At 40.6% G+C, this 18,055-nt stretch overlaps 1 protein-coding gene and 1 long non-coding RNA gene across 2 annotated transcripts in view; one reads left to right on the forward strand and one right to left on the reverse strand.

Annotated features, from left to right (window-relative positions):
* SCARB2 (scavenger receptor class B member 2) overlaps positions 1 to 18,055 on the forward strand; it is a 92,862-nt gene that overhangs the window by 13,299 nt on the left and 61,508 nt on the right. The gene's annotated exons all lie outside the window — the stretch shown is intronic.
* Positions 13,163 to 16,651, reverse strand: LOC139439255 (uncharacterized). The gene is made up of 2 exons (XR_011649151.1): positions 16,334 to 16,651; positions 13,163 to 14,976 (listed from the first exon to the last, which is right to left on the reverse strand). It is a non-coding gene; the product is annotated as an uncharacterized lncRNA (long non-coding RNA).

The following is an 18,055-nucleotide window of genomic DNA, read 5'->3' on the forward strand; positions in this document are numbered from 1 at the left end:
CTACACATTCCCACCACTCTGCAATAGTGATGTACATCTCTTCTAGTTCACAGAAGAACATTCTTACATTTGTACTATTAACCACAATTCTCATTCATCTGGGGGTTCACTATGTTATTCAGTCCCTAGGTTATTTTTCTAGGTTTCTTTCAATTGACTTCTACATCCCTAGACTACCACCCTTTTCAGCCACAATCCCATTTATAAACCAGTTCCTACTCACTATAATGTGTTACCATCAACTAATTCCATTTCCGCACATTTTCAGCCATGTTAATTAAAATTTCTACATACATTAAGCATCAGTACTCCTTTGCAGCCCTCCTCTTATTTCCTAATAACATATACTCTAGGTTTTAACTCCATGTGTTTATTATTCATATTTAGTTCAAAATAATGAGACTGTGCATATTTGTCCTTTTGTGTCTGGCTTATTTCACTAAGCATAATGTCTTCAAGATTCATCCATATTGTATGTGCCCCAATTTCATTTCTTCTCACTGAAGGAAAGTGTTCCATCATATGTATATACCACATTTTGTTTATCCACTCATTGGATCATGGGCACCTGGGCTGTTTCCATCCAATTGTGAACACTGCTCCTATGAAAATTAGTGTACAAATGTCTGTTTGTGTCAGTTTTCAATTCTTCTGGATAGACAGTGGTACCTCAATATTCATTGACAATTGGTTCCAGGAGTCACAATGAGTACCAAAAATGACAAGTACCATACAACTTTTTTCTGTATGGAATAATGTAAATAAATTTAATTTGTTCCCAAACCAAAGACAATGTACATTTTTAAGGCAATATGCAAAAAGGTAGGGTTGTATATCATTACTTTACATGAGAGCTAAACTTAAAAATTAATGAATACTTAGATAAAATAAAATAAAATCTTCATTTTACCTGTACTGAAAAAAGTCCATGGCCTAGTGGGATGGTGGAAGGAGAGTAGTGATGAGGAGAGGTTAAATGGAGTGTTGCTTAGACGGAGAGTCCTCTTCAATAGAACATTGGGCGCTTGCACTTCAGGTGTCCTTTCTCTTTTCTGCCTTATTTCAACATGTACCACAGGCTCTGACAATTCTTTCTCACCTTTACTAAAAAACTTATCCATGAGGACTGCTTCTGTCTTCTTTTCAGAATGCCTCAGAAGTGTGAAATTGTTTGGTCACTCAATAAATTCACATTTCTGCTTGTCAGAGCTTTGTCCAGATGATACTTCTCCATAAAGATTTGAACTTCCGCCCATTTTGCAAACATTTCTTTTATCAAGGAAATGGGGCCATCCTACTTTATTTCCTCCTCACCTCAAGAAATCTCTTCAGCCACCTCTTATTTATTTATTTATTTATTTTAAACCAGTTAATTAATTAATTAATTTCTCCCCACCCCCTCATTGCTTGCACTTGCTGTGTTTGTTCATCTTCCTCATTTTACAGGAGACGCTGAACCTGGGACCTTCCACGTGGGAGGGAGGCCCCTAATTGCTTGAGCCACCTCTGCTCCTTGCTTTGTTATGTCTCTTATTACATATTTCTTCCTGTGTCTATTGTGTCATCTTTTTTTTTTTTTTTGAGATTTTAATTTAGGAGATTCTTCTTTTTTAATTTTTATTTTTGTCTTTTTTTTTTTAAAGATAAACAGATACACAAAACATTAAAAAAACATAAGAAGTTTCCATATACCCCACTCCTCCCACATCAACATCCCCTTTCATCAATAAGGCACATTCATTGCATTTGGTGAATACATCCTGGAGCGCTGCCACACTGCATGGACCATAGTTTACATTGTAGTTCACACTCTCCCCCAGTCCATCCAGTGGATTATGGCAGGATATACAATGTCCTGCATCTGTCCCTGCAATATCATTCAGGACAACTCCAAGTCCCAAAAATACCCCATATCACACATCTTCCTCCCTCTCCCTGCCCTCAGCAACTCCTGTGGTTACCATCTCCACATCAGTGATACGATTACTTCCATTACTAGATTCACAACAGTTCTGTAGTAGATTATCAGTAAGTCCACTCCAAACTGTATTATATTTCTCCATCCTGTGGACACTTGGATGGTGATGTTCACTCCACCTCTAAATTGAGAGGGGATTTAGATCCCACATGGCTGATGGATGTGATTCTCCTGCTTGTAGTTGTAGACACTCTCGGTTCCCTGGTGTGGTGGTTAAGCATTCTGGCCTCCCCATCAGCTGACCTGGGTAAGTCCAATGAACCAGTGAGTAGGTGTTACAATTCTTCTGAGGCTCAGGGCCCAGCTGGCACATAGACATTCAAGAGATTCAAGTCTCCTGAGCATACACAAACCACAGTGCCAATCACAGGTTCAGTAAAAGTGACAGAACAGGCATGTGTAGAGAGGTGACATCTGAGTCCAACTCCATCACAATCAGGAGCACAAATTTCAAAGTAGGGCCCACTGGCAAGGCACTGAACTCCAGAGCCATCTTCATGACTGTAGAACCTGTGTGTCTCCATAGCCCTCAGGAGCACCAGTACCTGGGGTTGTATCTACTTTGGCTGTCTCTGGGGTCCTGCTGAGATGTGTGTTAAGTGCAACCCCTCTGATGACCTCCTGACTAATTTTGAAGTCTCTTAGCCATATAAACTAATGTGTCTTTACCATTTCCCCCTTTTATTCAAGGTTTTTTTCTAGCTGCATCACCAGGTGGTGATGAAAGTAATCCCTTGGCACCAGGGAGGCTCATCCCCAGGAGTCATGTCCCATAATGGGGGGAAGGTAATGCATTTACATGCTGAGTTTGGCTTAGAGAGTGGCCACATTTGAGTAACATGGAGGCTCTCAGGAGGTAACTCTTAGGCACCCTGCAACCCTAGGCCTAGTTGAAATTTCAAGCACACAGGCACATAAGCTGTTATGTTATCTTATGTCAGTTCACTGCCCCTTACGCATTGCATCAGCTTGCTTGCTCGTTTTCTTTAGGGGGTATGGGAACTGAACCCTGGTCCTCCCACGTGATAGGTGGGAGCTCAGTTGCTTGAGCACTTCCACTTCCCTCTTCAGTCACCTCTTATTGCTGTTCCTTCTGTAATTCCTGCAGCTCCTCAATGCTCAGCATTTCATGATGTTCCTCCACTAACTCCTCAACATCAGCAGCATTGATTTCTAGACCAATGGATTGGTCCAAGGATATAATATCCTGCACAACTCTACCCTCTGTACCTGCAGGTTTGGGGTGGTCAGCCTCAAATCCCTCGAAGTCTCCCTGAGTCTAGCTTCTGGCCACAAATTCTTCCATGCTGATTTCAGGCCAGTCCTCTTTTTAAAAACGTCAACACTCTCAGCACTCTGTTTCAGTGTGTTTTCCAAAAGATGGGCATGTAACACTTTTGTTCTTTCATATATCATGGTTTCCGATACATGGTTGCCCACTAACTGCTTCTTGTTTACCCAAATTAATAACAGCTTTTCAACTTCCTGGAGTGTGGGGGAATGCTGTTTTGTCACTGATTTAACTCCTTTCATAACATCAGGCTTTTTATCACTTCTTTATTCTTAATGATGGTGAAGACCGTTGTTCTAGGCATACCATATTCCCTAGCAAGATCAGTAATGTGACTACTGCCCTCATATTTACCTGTTATTTCTTTTTTTTTCTCAATGGTGGCGTGAAGTAAATTTTCTTTTCTGCTTGGCGCTATCACTGCTCATTTTCTCAGGAGCCTTGAAGAAGGAAAAACAAAAAACAAAAAAGACACAAAATGACCACAGAAGCTAAGATAAGACCGCAGTGGGATGTGCACAGGGCAAGAGCTACTGTATGACTAATGCGTGACCCTTTGTTTTGGCTGGAAAGGGTAGTAAGTCATAAGGCAACCGACACTGACAAGTTCTAACTTGCAAATTGATTATCAAACTATGAGTACTAGAACAAAATTTTTACATCAAAATGTGCGGAGTACCAAATTTGACGAGTTTCAAAGCAGTAGAGTTCCAAGGTATGACTGTATTCCTAGTAGACTAATTGCTGGGTCGTAGGGCAGTTCTATATTTAGCTTCCTGAGGAACCACCAAATTGTCTTCCACAGAGACTGCACCATTTTAAAATCCCATGAACAATGAAGGAGTGATCTATTTCTCTACATCTCCTCCAGCACTTACTGTTTTCTGTTTTTTTTAATAATGGCATGTAAGATGATATCTCACTGTCATTTTGATTTGCATTTCCCTAATAGCTAGGGATATGGAACATTTTTTCATGTGCTTTTTGGCTGTTTGTATTTCCTTTTTGGAGAAATGTCTATTTAAATCTTTTGCTCATTTTTAAATTGGATTGCTTATTCTTTTATTGTTGAGTTGTATGATTTCTTTATATAAAATGGAAATCAAACCCTTATCAGATATGTGGTTTCCAAATATTTTCTCCCATTGAGTGGACTGCCTCTTCACATTCTTGATGAAGCCTTTGAATCGCAAATGTATTTAAGTTTGAGAAGGTCCCATTTATCCAAGTTTTCTTTCATTGCTTTTGCTTTTGGTGTAAGATTTAAGAATGCAGTACCTACCACCACATCTTCAAGTTGTTTTCCTACATTTTCTTTTAGGAGCTTTATGATTCCAGCTTTTACATTGAGGTCTTTGATCCATTTTGAGTTAAATTTTTTAAAAGTTGTGAGATAGGGGTCCTCTTTCTTCTACTTATGGATATCTAGTTCTCCCAGCATCATTTCTTGAATAGACTGTTCTTTCCCTGCTGGGTGGGTTTGACAGGATGTCAAAAGTCACTTGACCATAGATGTGAGGGTCTGTTTCTGAACCATTCATTTGGTTCCACTGATCTATGTGTCTATCTCTATGCCATTACCATGCTATTTTTACCACTGTAGCTAAGTAATAAGATTTAAAGTCCAGAAGTGAAAGTCCTCCAACTTTGCTTTTCCTTTTTAAGTATTTCTGGCTATCCAGGTCCCTTACCCTTCCAAATAAATTTGATAATTTGTTTTCCATTGTTTAAAAAATGCTGATGGATTAAAAACAACAGCTGGGGGGGTACTGGGCTCCTGGCCGGGGGGTCACTGTTGTGGGCCCTGGGAGAGCAGCGGCAATCCTCCAGGTGCAACGGCAAAAACCAGGAAGGAAGGAGGGCCCAACAGTGGGCTCTTGATACTAATGGCTACACTTTTGAGCCTATGCACCTGCAATAAGAACAAGGCCTAGAGTAGCATTGTGCCTGGGGGTTTCCTCCTGACAGCCTTCATGTTACTCAAATGTGGCCACTCTCACAGCCAAACTCAGCGTGTAGATGTGATGCATTCCCCCCAGTGTGGGACACGACACCCGGGGATGAGCCTCCCTGGCACCGAGGGATCACTACCACATACCAGCTGAAGAAGCAACTAGAAAATGACCTTGAATTAAAGATTCAATGTGGAACAGCAGAATATACCTATCTGCATATAATAACATGACTTCGGGAAGCGGTTTGACCTAATGTAAGGGGGAAATGGAAAGGAGAAATGAGATTATAAGGCTGTGAGTCTCTAAAAAAGAGTCTGGAGGTTGTCAGAAGGAATAGCCCTATGTACAACTGAACAGAGTCTAAGAGACAGATAAGGTAGATACAACCCCAGGTATTGGTTCTTTTGAGGGATAAAGAGACCCACGGGTTCTATGGTCATGGCAGAAGGGGTTCACTGCCATGACAGATGGCCCTTCTTTGGAGCTGGTGTTTCTGCGTGATGGAAATGGACTCAGAGGGGATCTCTTTTCACAAGACTTGCATGCTACTTTATTGGAATTGTAGTTGGTGCTGGGTTTAAGATATATGTAAGGGATTTGAATCTCTGGACTGATAATATGACACCCAGGCCCAGAGCCTCAACAGACTTCAGCTCCTACACTTTGACTTATTGGACTTACTCCACTCAGCTAACATGGAGTTGAAGAAGGTCAACCACCACAACATGGAGCCTAGAGTGTCTACAACTAGAAACGGGAAGAGTGCATCCAGTACCCAAGTGGAATCTAAGCCCTCACTTGACATAGGTGTGCAATGGACACAACCAATCCAATGTCCACAGAGAAAATGTGGAATGGGTGTGGGAATGGTAGCCATGGGGGCTGCTGGGTGTGGGGAACAGGAGGAAGAGATGAGATGTGGAGGCGTTTTCGGGATGTGGAGTTGTCCTGGATAGTGCTTCACGGACAATTACGGGACACTGTAGATCCCCCCAGGGCCCACTGGATGGAACGTGAGAGAGTCTGGGCTATGATGTGAACCATTGACTATGGGGTGCAGTGATGCTCAGAGATGAACTTACCAGGTGCAATGGATGTATCACGATGATGGGAGAGAGTGTTGCTGTGGGGGGAGTGGGGGGCGGGGGCGGTGGGGTTGAATGGGACCTCATATATTTTTTTTAATGTAATTAAAAAAATAATAAAAAAAAAATCACTTAAAAAAAAATGCTGATGGAGTATTTATCAGCAGTTGCATTGAATCTGTATATTAATTTGGGTGGAACTGACATCTTAATGGTATCTAGTCTTCCAGTCCATAAGCATGTAATGTTCTTCCAATTATTTAGGTCTTTTAAAATTTCTTTTAGCAATGCATTGTGGTTTTCTGAATACAATTGCTTTATATCCTTGGTTAAGTTTATTCCTAAATATTTAATTCTTTTAGTTGCCATTGTAAATGGAATTTTTTTCCTGACTTCCTCTTCAGATTGCACATTACTAGTTCATAGAAACACCACTGAGTTTTGCACATTGATCTTGTATCCTGACAGTCTACTGAAATAGTTTATTTGCTCTAGCAGCTTTGTTGTAGATTTTTTGGGACTTTCTAGGTATAGATCATATCATCTGCAAATACTGAAAGTTTTACTTCTTTCTTTCTGATTGGGACACCTTTTATTTCTTTTTCTTGCCTGATTGCTTTAGCTAGAACATCTATCACTATATTGAACAACAGTGGTGACAGTGGCATCTTTGCTTGTCCCTGATTTTAACAGGAAAGCTTTCAATCTTTCACTATTGAGTATAATGTTAGCTGTAGGTTTTTAATATATGGCCTTTATCATGTGGAAAAAGTTTCCTTCAATTTCTATCTTTTGTAGTATTTTTATGAAGCATGGGTGCCGTATTTTGTCAAATGTCTTTTCTTCATCAATCAAGATGATAATGTGATTTTTAAAAAAATTATTAATGTGGTGTATTATGCTGATTGACTTTCTTGTGTTGAAAGTCACCCTTGCATGCCTGGTATAAAGCCCACTTGATCATGATGAATAATTCTTTTAATATGTTGTTGGATATGATTTGCAAGTTTTTTTTTTGTTTTGAGAATTTTTGCATCTGTATTCATTAGGGAAATGGGTCTGTAGTATTTTTTTCATAATATCTTTACCTGGCTTTGGTATTAGTGTGATATTGGCTTCATAGAATGAGTTTGGTAGAGTTCCTTCCTGTTCAGTTTTTTGGAAGAGCTTGAGTAAGGTTAGTAGTAAATCTTTTTTGAATGCTTGGTAGAACTAACCTATGAAAAAAATCTGTTCCTCTACTTTTCATTTTGAAGAGTTGTTTGATGGACTGTTTCAATCTCTGTAGCAGTTTGAAGTCTCCAGATATTATTGTAGAGATGTCTCCTTTCAGTTTTGCCAGTGTTTGCCTCAGGTATCTTGGGGCATCCTGGTTAGGTGCATATACATTTATGATTGTTATTTCTTCATGGTGAATTGCCCCTTTTAATAATGTATAATGTCCTTCCTTGTCTGTAATAACAATTTTGTTTTTAAAGTCTATTTCATCCAATATATGTATAGCTCTCCAGATTTTTTTGCTGCATTCATGGAATATCTTTTTTCAGCTTTCACTTTCAATCTCTTGATATCCTTGGGTCTAAGATGAGTCTATTGTAGCCCCATATAGATGGTTCATATTTTTTTATCCATTCTGCCAGTCTATGTGTATTGATTGGGGAGTTTAATTTGTTAACATCCAATCTTATTACTATATAGGCCGTTCTTTTTTTCATGATTTTGACCTTTGAGTTTTATCTGTCATTTTATTTTCACCTCTCCTTTTACACTTGTAGTTAATTTTGTAATATAATCTTCATTTCTAGACTCACATTCAAGCCTTTCTCTCCTGTCTTTTCTTTTTTAGACTGTAGCACTCCCTTTATTATTTCCTGTAAAGCCTCTCTCAGTTTCTATATATTTGTGAATATTCTAAACTTGTCCTCATTTTTGAAAGATGAAATTGCTAGATATAGATTTTTGGCTGGCAGTTTTTCTCTTACAGTATGCTAAATATATCATACCACTGCCTCCTTGCTTCCTTGGTTTCTGATGAGAAATCAGCACTTAATCTTATTGGATATCCCTTATATGTTATGCATTGCTTTTCTTTTACTCCTCTCAGAATTCTCTCTTTGTCTTTGGTATTTGGCATTAGTATGTGTCTCGGAGTTTGTCTATTCATATTTACTCAGATGGGGGTATGTTGTGTTTCTTGGACACAGATATCTATGTCCTTTAATAGGCTTGGGAAAATTTCTACTATTATTTCTTCCAATATTTCTTCTGCCCCTTTTCTCTTCTCTTCTTCTGGGACACCCATGACAAATATGTTTGCACATCTCTTGCTGTCATTTAATTCCCTGAGACTTTGTTCAGTTTTTTCCATTCTTCATCTCTTCTTTTGTGTGTTTGCTTTTTGAGGTCATATCTTCAGGTTCACCAATATTTTCTTCTGCCTCCTCAAACCTGCTGTTTAATGCCTCCAGTGTATATTTTTTTCTTTAGGAGGCACTGGGAACCAAACCTGGGACCTCCTATATGGGAGGCAGGTGCTCAACTTCTTGAGCCACATCTGCTCCCTGCTCATTTGTTTTTGCTCCTTGTCTCCTTTTGTTTTTGCTTGATGTCTGCTTAGTTTTTTTCCCCCCTCAATGACTGCTTGTTGTTTGTCTTCTTTAAGAGGCATCAGGAACTGAAACTGGGACCTCCCATGTGGGAGGTACCAATGTATTTTTAATTTCATTTATTGCACCTTTCTTTCCCAATGGATGTGCTATTTCAATAGGTAGGCTTTCAAATTTTGTACTCATCCAGTGTCTTCTTAATATTCTTAATTCCTTTTGCCATCTCATTGAATTTTTAAGGAGATTTATTTGAACATCTATGATTAGTTTTCTTAACTCTTTTATGTCACGGGAGGCTTATCTTGCTCCTTTGACTGGGCCATATCTTCCTGTTTCTTGGTATGATTGTAATTTCTTCTTGGTGTCTTGGCATCTGGCTTACTAGATGTATTTATTCTGGGCACAGTTTCTCTCTTTACTTTAGGGCTTTCTTGCCCTTTCCCCTTTGCTGGTTGTGTAGTAGGCCCTGAGGATGTAGTTGGTGCTGTAAGCTGTGGAGGCTGAAGCTCCCACATTGCCCCAGGGACCGATGAAGCCTCTCCCATCTTTCTTCTCTGCCAGGGGCAGGGACAGAGCCGTAACCATGTGTAATAGCCAAGTCATGCAGGCCAAGACTGTCTGTCATTTCCCAGGGAGACTGATGAAACTTCATGCCCCTTCCTCCCCTGTTTGGGTTGGGATGGAGCTGCAGGTGTGGGCAATGACTGGTACCATGCAGGTCCAAAATGACTGCAATTGTCCGGGTAGACTGATGTAACACCAGTCCCTTCCTCACCTGTCTGGGGAAGGGATGGACCCTCTGGAATGCCCAACAATTTAATCCATGTGGGCCGAATGTGCCTGCAGTTGCCCTGAGAGGCTGAGGGAGTACTGTCCCTTTTGCTCTTTATGGGATAAGGATGGAATCACTGGCACCCAATTATTCAGTCCGTGTAGGCCAAGTGCCTGCCATTACCCAGAGAGGCTGAGGCAATACCAATCCCTTCCTATCCTATTGGGAGGTGGGGGATGGATCCACAGGCACCCAGCAGTTCAGTCTCTATAGTCCAGAAGTATGTGCAGTTGCCCAGAGAGACTGAGGAAACACCAGTCCCCCCCGCATCCTATTGGGGGTGGGGGTGTATCCACAGTTACCCAGCAGTCTAGGTTGTGTGGGCTCAAAGTGCCTGCTGTGGCCTGGAAAGCCTGAGGAAACACAGCTCCCCTCCAATCCTACTAGGGGGCAATGATAGGTATCCGACTATTCAGCCTGTGTGGGCTAAAATCACCTGCAGTTATCCAGAAAGGCTGAAGAAACACTAGCCGCCTCCTATCCTGTTGGGGTTGATGGGTAGAGATGGAATCAAAGGCACTCAAGAAACCAGTTTGAGCAGACTGAAAGCACCTGCATTTGCCCAGAGAGGCCAAGAAAACACAGCTCTTCTCTTATCCTATTGGAGTGCAGGGATGGAGCCTCCGGTTGTCTGACTATTCAGTCTGTGCCAGGTGAAAGTGCTTGCAGTTACCCAGAGAGACTGGTGCACATCCCCCCAGCTTCCTCCCCTCTGGAGGTGGGGGTGGAGTGTAGGCTAGAGCTGCAGTCCAACCTGGGTGGAAAGAAGCCAGTCCCTCCTGTCACTGTGATTTTCAGTCAGCCCCATTCCCCTCATGTTGGGAGGAGGGTAGAGTTAAAATGGCAGCTACTGGCCTCCTTTCAACTTGGACAGGTTCAAACTTTAGTTGTTTTTAGGGTTATACTTTAGCCCGCTGAATTTACTCATCAGTAGTAGCTGAAGTTGGTGACCAACCATCTCTTTTCCCATTTTTGGGAAATGGAGCATCCAACTCCAGCCAAGGAACAGCTCCTGAGGCTGCTTCTGCCACCTGTGGAGATGGGTGCTGGCCTCCCTGGCGTGAAATGATCTACTCAGGCGATTTCACTGCAGATGGGCAGTCTCCTCTTTCCATTCTTTCAAGGATGTTGCAGGATGCTCTTCAGTTGCCTGGGTCCCCCAGACAGGTGTTTTAGATAGCTCTGGATGATTACTAACTGCCCTGCAGGACTAGCTCTCTCTGCTGCCATCTTGCCCCTCCTCTTCTTTGGGGTGATTGTGCTTATGCACTGTTGTTCTTGTTGTTGTTGATTAGCTTCATATTCTGCCCTTTGGTCATGTGTTTGCCTCACAAGTAGTTTATACAATTTTGACCTACCGAGCTTTTAAACAGGAAATTGCACCCAACATTCCAGACTTCCAGCTTCTCTTGAAACATACAGATGCTCTGCCAGTGCTGGTCCCACTTAAGTGCTGTGAGGCTGTAGTCAAAGCCAAATAGTGGCTGCCCCTTTAGATGCCTTCCCAGTTCTCCTTCCCGCACACTCCTTGGTTTCCTGACTTAAGGCCCAGCCAAGGTTCCCCTTTGTCATTGTGCTTGCTCTTTTGTTTTTCTTACAGTAGAGAAATATTCCTCACTATCTGACCCTCTTTGTCAGAAGAACAAAAACAAAAGCCAGAGACAGTCTTGTGTTTAACAAAAAATAGAAGACATCCTATTTCTGTGGAGAAGTGAATACTATTACCCTGGTATGACATGCGAATAAATGCACACCTCCCGACCTGCTTCATGCATGGACCCACCCACCTGGCCCTTCAGCGTCTAAGCTTTACACTCTTCCTAGAGAGAGTGAGGCGGAATGCTTTTGTTACAATAATATAATCTTTATTGTAAATCCCCTTCTAATGAGGCAGGATAGATTAGGGATTTAAAGGAGGAGGGGCAGAAAACACAACGAGTTTCACAAACTCCACCTGGAAAGAAATCCTGAGGGACTGCCTTCAGCCTGTTAGCTCACTCAGGCAAGTTAACACAGCAAGTTATCATAAGGCAGCTAGCAGCTCCCACCCACAGCCCCCACCCAGCAGCTGCCTTATCAGAGTGTAACTTGCCACATTCTCACAGAGCAGGAAGAAGTAAAGCAGAAAGGCCCCCCGCCCTGCATACTTTTGTAAATCCCGTCGCATCAGCTCAGGGCTCTAGGACAGTAGCCAGGAGCCAATTACCATCAGGCAGAAACCCCTAGAAACCAAACCAGCCAATGAACTACCCCACCTCTTGTCCTTAATACTCCAATCAGTGTAAACCTTAACCCCCAGTGATTGCCAATAACCAGAAACCCCGAGAGAGGGGGCCGTGTCTCACCCTGTGGCACGGCCTACACCCATTTCTCAGGTGTGTAACTAGTTCTTATCTAATTTCTTAATAAACTCTTTACTCCCTTGCCTGCCCTATGGAGTGTCCTTAAATTCCTTTATGTGACATAGTCAAGAACCTAAACACCATCTCTGGCAACACTAAGGATGTGTTCTTTTAACACTATACTTCTGGTAATCAGCAGTAATGGAAGAAGAGCCATAGATATGAATAGGCAGGTGGTGGAGCATCATTTGTTTCTACTTTAAGAGACATAATCATACCCAAGTAGCATGTAAGTATAGAAAATGAGACTGCTGACTTTGTAAGTTAGACATAGAACCCAGTCATGCTTTCCATGGCCACATCTCATAGTTATTTATGCTTTAAAATATTTTTTCTCACTCATCCCTTCAATTGCTCCCACTACGTACACATATATTTCCCCGATTTTTACCTGGTTCTTATGATTAAGTTTCCATTTCTGGGGGCTGCTTCTTTGCCTTTTAAACCAGCAGTTCTCTACCTTGGCTGTACATTAGAATTATTTAGATACTTTTAAAAAACTACTGTAGTGGGTGTTTTGTAGCAGGAGGTTTCTCAGAAAAGCTTTTCTACCATATTGTCTTGTATGTAATTTGTAATCAGAGTAGTAGCTTACGTGTGAACTAACAGTTGTCTGAACTGTCAGATCTCATTAGCTGAAATTATCACAGTTGTAATTAAAATGAGTTAAACAACAATGACATAAAATAAAAGGAATGCTGTTCCATTTAATATTGAGTTAAAATAGGTCATGGAATAAGGAGAGAATGTCAGTTGCAGTTTATTTCTTTTAGCTCAACAAAAGAATAATGTTGAACAGTGCAACCATAAATTACTGCAAGAGTGTGGGTTGGGTCTGCTTAATTTCAGGGAGCAATTTAAAAACACAAAGTAAACAATTGTGCTTTTGCTTTTGTTAATAAACCTTTCATTTTGAAATAACTTCAACTTACAGGACAGTTGAAAAAATAATACAGAATCTATTCAGAGAACTCTGATATACATACCCCTATCCACATATTCATATTTACCAATTTTTAAAAAAAGATTTATTTATTTATTTATTTCTCTCCCCTCCACCCCCCACCCCGGTTGTCTGTTCTTTGTGTCTATTTGCTGCGTCTTCTTTTGTCCGTTTCTCTTGTCAGCAGCACGGGAATCTGTGTTTCTTTCTGTTGCATCATCTTGCTGTGTCAGCTCTCTGTGTGGGCGGCGCCATTCCTGGGCAGGCTGCACTTTCTTTCACGCTGGGCAGCTCTCCTTATGGGGCGCACACCTTGCGTGTGAGGCTCCCCTATGTGGGGACACCCCTGTGTGGCAGGGCACTCCTTGCACGCATCAGCACTGCGCATGGGCCAGCTCCACACGGGTCAAGGAGGCCCAGGGTTTGAACTGCGGACCTCCCATGTGGTAGACGGATGCCCCAGCCACTGGGCCAAGTCCGCCACTTTATTTACCAATTTTTAACAACCTGTCATGTCTGTTATATTATCTTTCTATCATCAATCATCTATCTACTTATCAATCTATTTTCTAAACATTTGAAAGTAGGTTGTAGAGATCAGGCTTTAAAAAAAAAATTTGAGCAATTGTACGTTTACAGAAAAATCATTCAGAAAGTACAGAGTTCCAAAATACACAGTTTTCCTTATTATTAATGTTTGGTGTTAGTGTGGTATCTTTGTTCCATTTGATGAAACTTTAATATTAAAATGTATATTAACCATTTTCTACAGTTTAAATTAGTGTTCACTCTGTGTAGTACAATTTTATGGGATTAAAAAGTTTTTATTGTGGTAGCATTTATACAACCAAAATTTTCCCATTTCAACCACTTTCAAGTATATAATACAGTGGTGCTAATTACATTCACAGTGTTTTGGTACCATTGCCACCATCCATTACCAAAACTTTTCCATCACCCCAAACAGAAACTCTGTACCAATTAAGCATTAACTCCCCATTCCCCATCTCTACCTCTGTCCCTGATAACCTATATTCTAATTAAAGACTCTAGGAATTTACATATTATAATTATTTCATATAAATGTGTTCATACAATTTTTGTCCTTTTGTTTCTGACTTTTTTCACTAAACATGATCTCTTCAAGGTTCATCCATATTGTAGCATGTGCTAGCACTTCATTTCTTTGTATGGCTGAATAATGTTCCATTGTTTCATTGTTCATCTGTACTACATTATGTTTATTCATTTTTCCAAATTGCAAACATCATGCTTTTTGTCTTGTCTTGTTTATATATATATATAACACTAAATATTTCCATGTATATTGATTAAGGACAAGGATTGTTTTTTTTTAGTTGTAGGAATTTTTTATATATTCTGATATGTAAAACCCTTAATATATATATAATATATATGGTTTCCAACTATTATCTACTATGCTGTAGGCTTTTTTCTATTATTGATAATGTCCTTTGATGCACAAAAATTTTAAATTTCGATGAAGTCCAATTGACCAACTCTATTGTTGCTCATGCTTTTGGTGTATCATATAAGAATCTTTTGCCTAATACAAGGTCCTGAAGATATTTCACTATGTTTTCTTCCAAGAGTTTTTTTCTTCTTCTTTTATTTTTATTTATTTTTTTCTTTTCCAAGAGTTTTATGTTTTAGTTTTTATATTTAGGTCTTTGATTCAGTTTGAGTTAATTTTTGTCAATGATGTGAGGTAGGGGCCCACTTTCATTGTTTGCTTGTGTATATCCCAGTACCATTTGTTGTAGAGTGGACTTGGCACTACTGAAAATCACTTGGTGTGGAACGGGTGTAGCACAGTGCTTGAGTGCCTGCTTGACAGTTCTGGGGTTCAATCCCTGATACCTCCTAAAGAAGAAAAGAAAAGGAAAAAAATCAATTGGCCATAGATGTGTGCCAATTGTTGTTTTGATATTTGGTGAGTTTTGTTAATCTGGAGTCTAATAAGAATCATTAATATACTAATTGGCCAGATTCTTAAAGTTGGTCTGCCATTATTTCTGGGTGAATTTGAACTGTATAGATGACAACATGGATGCTGATGCTGTTTAATTATTAAGTAGAACATTGTTGACTTTAAAGAACTATCAACAGTACTTTTTTTTTTTTAAGATTTATTATTTTTTATTTATTTCCTCTTCCCTCCGACCCCAGTTGTCTGCTCTCTGTGTCCATTCACTGTGTGTTCTTCTGTGACTGCTTCTATCCTTATCAGTGGCACCGGGAATCTGTGTTTCTTTTTGTTGCGTCATCTTGTTGTGTCAGCTCTGTGTGTGTGTGGTACCATTCCTGGGCAGGCTGCACTTTCCTTCGTGCTGGGCGGCTCTCGGTACAGGGTGCAATCCTTGCGCATGGGGCTCCCCTATGCGGGAGACACCCCTGTGTGGCATGGCACTCCTTGCGCACATCAGCATTGTGCATGGGCCAGCTCCACACGGGTCAAGGAGGCTGGGGATTTGAACCTCAGACCTCCCATGTGGTAGGCGGATTCCCTATCCATTGGGCCAAGTCTGCTTCCCTCAGCAGTACTTTTAAATCCTGAAAGTTTCCCTAAATGTATTACTTATTCCCATCAGAGCTTAATGCAAATCCCTGAATGCTTATTTTTATCATTTGGAAGTGGCTTATACTGGGACTGATTCAATGACTATTATAGAGTTACCTCTGCAAAAGATCACTGTCAGGCTGACCTGGATGAAATGTGTCATGTAGTTGTTTTCAGGTCATGTCAGCACCTAGCAGCAGAAGTTGATTCTGCCTGTGTCTCATTCATCAGTCCAGATCAGGTATCAGCCTGGTCTGTGACTCCATGCCCACTGCATAGTAAAGCACTGAGAGATAACTGTGCTTCTGGTCAGCTTTCTGGCCACTCAACTTTAAGAATTTATACTGGTTGAAGATCCTTTTTACCTTTGTTTAGAAATAATCTCATTTCATACATGGTAAAAAAAAATATTATGCTTCCCTAATGAGCCAGAAAAATACATGTTCAAACAACAAAATATTATTTTTCTATTATGAAATAAATATTTATAAAAATCAATAAAACCAGTATTGATGTGTGTATTAGTCACCCAAAGAGGTGCTGATGCAAAGTACCAGAAATCTTTTGTTTTCTCTAAAGGGTATTTGTCTGGGGTAAAAGTTTACAGTTATAAGGCCCTAAAGAATCTACCGTAATGTACCATAAGAGGTTCTTTCTCACCCAAGTCAGTTGCCGTGTGTTGAAGTAAGATGGTGGGCCTGGTGTCTCCTTCCTTCTTCCTCTTAAGGCTCCGAGAGCCCAGCTTCTTCTGATCTCAGCTGAAGGCTGGCATAGGGCTTGTTTCTTTCCAGGCTTCCTCAGCTCAGCTGCTCTTTGTCTTCAGCTGCAAACTATCAGGCAAATGGCTCATCTCTCTACCCAGGGCTTTAGCTGTTTGAGCCTTCTCCTTTCTGTCCCATGGCAGGACTGAAATGACCAAGTTCTTTCCTCTCCGTGTCTATGGAGCTCTTTTCTTTTCCGTGTATCTTCTGTGTGTCTTCTTGAGTGAGTGTCCGTTTATATAGTCCACCAAGGGGGCAGGGACTTAAATGAGTTACAACCTACTGACATGGTCAAATCAAGCCCTAATCATAACATAATTTAATCAAAGACATCTCAGCTGAATCTAACACAGGCAAAGGGGCTCATGCCCAGAGAAACAGACCAGTTTACAAACAAAATCTCTTTTTTTTGGAATTCATAAATAATCTCAAATTGCCACAGTGTAGTTATATTGAAATGGTTGCTTACACACTGCTTAGTGAAAGTAAGTCAGAAAAGAATTCTGTAAAGCAATTTGGCACTACTTAAAGGCTCATTACTGCCTGGAATATTTTGTTCTGACCGAATAATTCTAATTTTTACATAGTCCATGTAATATTTGGGAAATACACTAAAAAAATCTATTTGATCTGTAATTCAAATTTAACTGGGCATCTTGTATTTTCTGGCATGTCTACTCTGGGGACAAGGTGGGGTGGTAGCTTCTCGGTGGCAAAGCTTGGGTTTTGCAAACCCACAGACCAGTATTTGATCAGATTTTATTTGATTTACTGGCATTTTGAGCCTGGGAAAGCCAGTGCTGTCATTTCCTGATATGCAAAATGGAGATCTTAATTCTTATTTTGCGGGGTGGGTGTAAGGCTCAGAGATAATGTACACATAGCACCTGACTCCTAGTAGGCTTAGGGTAAATAGCAATTGGCTGGGTAGTAATGGTAATTGTCCTTCTCTTAGCCTCAAGTCAGGGGAAGGAGATAAAAATAAAGAAGCACCTGTTTTAGAAATATTGGCAACTGTGCTTATGAACTTCCTTCTCTTCTCTCCCTGTCTCCGTCCCTGCACATACACACACACACACAAAACACACACACACACAAACACACAGAGCTCTCGGATTTACAGTGGATTGCTTGAAAAACGCCCTGCCATGTGCAGTGGACTGTAGGAAAAGAGACACATTAAATTTGCAAGAACAGCCAAAACCCTTGAGAGCAAGATTTGAATTGAATAAAAGGGGCTTTGTGACTCAGCTAAGTGTCCTTGGAGAGAACTGTGATGGGTCCTCTAGGGGGGAGGATCTGAGGTTGTAACAGAATCTGCTATCAGCAGTGACCCTGGCAAAATGTCAAGGATTGTTTTTCTTGTTAATGTTAAGTTTATTTCCTTTGTTTAGTTAAGGAATCAAATCTACCAAGTGTTTATTTCTATCTTGTAAGTTCCTTAGTCAGCTTGAAATTTGGGGGAATACACTCAAGCCTGACTTATTTATCGATGTCAAAAGAGTGGATTTTTAAACCTCCCTTCTGAAAGGGGTTTTGCCTTCCTCGTTTCTGGAAACGTTTCCACTTGTCTTTGGACTCTTGGTTGTGTGAAAGCTGGATGCAAACCAGGCTCAAAATA

The sequence above is a fragment of the Dasypus novemcinctus genome, chromosome 1, assembly GCF_030445035.2.
Source record: "Dasypus novemcinctus isolate mDasNov1 chromosome 1, mDasNov1.1.hap2, whole genome shotgun sequence".
Taxonomy (NCBI): Eukaryota; Metazoa; Chordata; class Mammalia; order Cingulata; family Dasypodidae; genus Dasypus; species Dasypus novemcinctus.